The sequence below is a fragment of the Sapajus apella genome, unplaced genomic scaffold (genome assembly GCF_009761245.1).
Source record: "Sapajus apella isolate SASKATOON/1434 unplaced genomic scaffold, GSC_monkey_1.0 scaffold3599, whole genome shotgun sequence".
Taxonomy (NCBI): domain Eukaryota; kingdom Metazoa; phylum Chordata; class Mammalia; order Primates; family Cebidae; genus Sapajus; species Sapajus apella.
The window spans coordinates 1,723-6,153 of record NW_022440525.1 but is presented as its reverse complement, the minus strand read 5'-3'; the positions used below and the strand labels follow the sequence as shown (position 1 = coordinate 6,153).

Below are 4,431 nucleotides of genomic sequence, written 5' to 3'. Positions count from 1 at the left end.
TAATCCCAGCACTTTCGGAGGCTGAGGTGGGTGGATCACTTGAACCCAGGAGTTCTAGACCAGCCTAGCCAGCATAGTGAAACCCCGTCTCTAATGAAAATACAATAATGAGCCGGGCATGCCTGTAATCCCGGCTACTTGGGAGGCTGAGGAAGAAGAATCAATTGAACCCTGGAGGCAGAGATTATAGTGAGCCAAGATCATGCCACTGCACCTCACTCCAGCCTGGGTGACAGAGAGAGACTCATCTCAAAAACGAAATAATAAAATTAAAAAGACAACATATTGTATCTGCATGAAATGCCCAGAATAGGCATTCTCAAGGGCCTTTGCAAGGCCACATGCATTCACTTACTACACACTCCGAAGGGGGAAAAATGTTAACCTGCTGTCTTTAAAAGCCCAGGTACTTCTTTCATTGACCTGATTTCTTATTTAACACCTCTGCAATATTTATTAGAACTATTTAGTGTATTTCCCAAATTATCTGGCACTGATATAGTCTTCCCATCATCCATCTGCAGAGTTAGGTGGTAAGCACTATCCTTTTCTGTCAGGACAGAGCAAAGCTGACAAGTGTCTTGTTTGGGGGCTTCAGAGAATGGTCGTGGTGGCAACACTTATCACAGAATAAGAGCAAATTTTGGTGATGACAGGCATTGATCCAGTAAACCGATATATGAAACCAAAACATGCATACCCCTATTTAAAACTAACAATTACTGAGTCTTAGCCAGGCGAGGTGGTTCATGCCTATAATCCCAGCACTTTGGGAGGAGGCAGCAGGGGAATCACTTGAGCCCAGGAGTTCCAGAGCAGCCTGGGCAACATGGTAAAATCTCATCTTTAATAAAAATGGAAAAATTCACCTGGGTGTGGTAGTGTGTGCCTACAGTACCAGCTACTACTGGCCAGGCGGGAGGATCACCAGAGCCCGGGACACAGAGGTGGCAGTGAGCTGAGATTGCACCAGGCCACTTCTCTCCAGCCTGGGGCACAGAGGGAGACCCTCTCTTGAGAAAAATAAAAATAAAAAAATAAACTAATAATTACTGAGTCTCTATGTGCAAGGCATCAGTTTAGTGCCGAGAGGGATGTAAAAATGAAGACACTGGCCAGGGTCCGCTGGCTCACACTTACGATCCCAACACCGAGGGAGGCTGAGGCAGGAGAATTACTTGAGGCCAAAAGTTTGAGACCAGCCTGGATGACATCAGTGAGACCCCCTCACCTACAAAAAATTTTATAATATATAATAAAAATACATAAAACAAAACTTTATCACACACGTACACATTTCTCCCAGGTTGGAGACATTGCTGTGAACAATTTGTATGGTGCCATTTATGAGACAATATTTGTGTTTTGCAATTTATAAAAGCAACATAGGGCAGGTTTTTCTTTTTTTTTTTTTTGGGACGGAGTTTCGCTCATGTTACCCAGGCTGGAGTGCAATGGCGGGATCTCGGCTCACCGCAACCTCCGTCTCCTGGGTTCAGGCAATTCTCCTGCCTCAGCCTCCTGAGTAGCTGGGATTACAGGCACGCGCCACCATGCCCAGCTAATTTTTTGTATTTTTAGTAGAGACGGGGTTTCACCATGTTGACCAGGATGGTCTCGATCTCTTGACCTCGTGATCCACCCGCCTCGGCCTCCCAAAGTGCTGGGATTACAGGCTTGAGCCACTGCGCCCGGCCAGGTTTTTCTTATTCACTACCAAACCCCAGTACTAGAATAGAGCCTGCCACATGAGAGCTTCTTAATAAATATTTGCTGAATAAATGTATAATGCACCTTCCCATCCATTATCTCAGTCATGCTGCAGAATGTTTTATTAATTAGTATTGCTATTTAGTAAATAAAGAAACCAAGGCTCTGCCCACAAACCTAAAGGTAGTACTCATAACACTGAAATATAACTTAAAGAGTATAACCAAATGCTTGAGGGGATGGACACCCAATTTTCCATGATATGATTATTCTGCACTTATCAAAATATCGCATGTACTCCATAAATATATACACCTACTATGTACCCACAAAAATTTTTTAAAAATTAAGTGCATTCAAAAATATCTTTTAATGTCTATATTAATATATTAATATTATATTTTATTTTGCTATGGTTTTGCTAATTTAGACTATATGACTAGTAATGATGAACATGGTTGTACCTTTATAAATAAATAAATACATAAATAAATAAAAGTCGTAGTGATAGAAGCCAACCCTAGGTCCTCTGACTCAAAGTCTGATGTGGGCATTTCAAGTAAGTTCAAGTGAAACTATTTAAAAGATTATAAAAGCCTGTTTAAAGATAACTGGGCCAGGCATGCTGTCTCACATCTGAAATCCCAGCATTGTGGAAGGCCAAGGTGGGCGAATCATGAGATCAGGAGATTGAGACCATTCTGGTCAACATGGTGAAACCCCATTTCTACTAAAAATACAAAAAATTAGCCGGGTGTGGTGGTGTGCACCTGTAGTCCCAGCTACTCAGGAGGCTGAGATAGGATGGAAGGAAGGAAAGACAGAAAATTGGGGAGGTTATAGCTTCCACGTTTCTGGTAGTGGCAGAGTTAGCTTGGTCAGACAAACCTTCCTGCAGCAAAGATTTTAAAAATCTAGAAAAATTGAGGCGGTCATGCAGGCAGCGGACACGGGAAGCCAGATTCCAGGCATCATGTACTACGAATTTAGTGGCTTCATGCGGAAGTTGGTGGGAACATGGGCTTCGGAGGCCTATAGCCCACAGGGAAAGCCTGTGATTTTCACAGAAGCACCACTTATATTTGCCACACCAACTAAACTGACCTCGGATTCCACAGCATAGGATTATGCTGGGAAAAAACAAAGTTCCAGAGCTGCAGAATTTTTTCCAGAATGCTGATGCTGTGCTCATCCACCTGAAATGAGGCCTGCCTGACCAAATGCTTTACCGACCACCATGGTGCTGACCGTGGGAGAGACCATCTCCTGCCTGATCGCCCTCTATGTGGCTTCGCAGTACAAAAGCAAATGAGTTAGGCTGCAGAGGACTGGTTGTTTTTGGCATAAATCCTTTGAATTTTCCTTTTCATTGTTAAATTAATTTAGTTTTTTATTTTTATTTCTTTTGGGACAGAGTCTGGCTCTTTCGCCCAGGCTGGAATACGGTGGTGCAATCTTGGCTCACGGCAAGCTCTGCCTCCTGGGTTCCAGCAATTCTCCTGCCTCAGCCTCCCCAGTAGTTGGGATTACAGGTGTCCACCACCACACCCAGCTAATTTTTGTATTTCTAGTAGACACAGCGTTTCACCCTGTTGACCAGGCTGGTCTTGAACTCCTGACCTTGTGATCTGCCTGCCTCTGCCTCCCAAAGTTCTGGGATTATAGGTGTAAACCACCACACCTGGCCTAAAAATTTTCTTTTACTTGGATGACTTAACAGTTTTGCAAGAAAAATAGGAAGATATGAGGACGATATTTTGGTTTATGAAAGGCATACAGCTTGCCAGAGCTCATTTGACAGTTAAAGCCATTGTTTAAAGAACTGGTGCAGCCGGGCATGGTGGCTCAAGCCTGTAATCCCAGCACTTTGGGAGGCCGAGGCGGGTGGATCACGAGGTCAAGAGATTGAGACCATCCTGGCCAAAATGGTAAAACCCCATCTTTACTAAAAATACAAACATTAGCTGGGCATGGTGGCGCGTGCCTGTAGTCCCAGCTACTCGGGAGGCTGAGGCAGGAGAATTGCTTGAACCCAGGAGGCAGAGGTTGCAGTGAGCTGAGATCACGCCACTGCACTCCAGTCTGGCAGCTGGAGAGAGAGCGAGACTCTATCTCAAATAAAAAAAAAAAAAAGAAAAGAAATGGTGCAAGGCTGGGCACAGTGGTTCACTCCTATAATGCTAGCACTTTGGAACGCCAAGGCAGGTAGATAGCCTGAGCTCAGGAGTTCAAGACCAGCCTGGACAACAGGGTGAAATCTCTACTAAAATACAAAAAATTAGCCAGGTGTGGTGTGGGTCTGTAGTCCCAGCTACTCAGAAGCCTGAGGCAGAAGAATTGCTTGAACCCAGGAGGCGGAGGTGGCGGTGAGAGAGATTGTGCTACTGCACTCTAGCCTGGGTGACAGAAGAAAAAAAAGAAATGGTGCTGTGTGTGTTTGTGCTTCTGATTTCTTTGGAGGTTGTGGATGAAGGTCACACACAGGCTCATTAATGTCAGACTGTGCTGAGGACCTCAGGGACTTCAGGTTACATTTTTGAGCATGGGGCACAGAAGCTTTTCTGGATTGGGATGTGGCTGTGGAAAAAACACAGAAGCAAAGGCCATGCACATGAAATGAGGGGTTCGAGTTGGTTGTCACCTCTGGGATTGTTTTCATTTTGCAGTAAAATGAATTAAAAAGAATTTGTAGCCTGCCTCTATTCACTGGGCATTTCATTT

The 4,431-nt window shown here is 44.3% G+C and overlaps 1 pseudogene; it reads left to right on the top strand.

The window, feature by feature from the left end:
- Positions 1 to 2,683: 2,683 nt before the first annotated feature.
- Positions 2,684 to 3,022, top strand: LOC116547561 (annotated as a pseudogene).
- Positions 3,023 to 4,431: the final 1,409 nt, after the last annotated feature.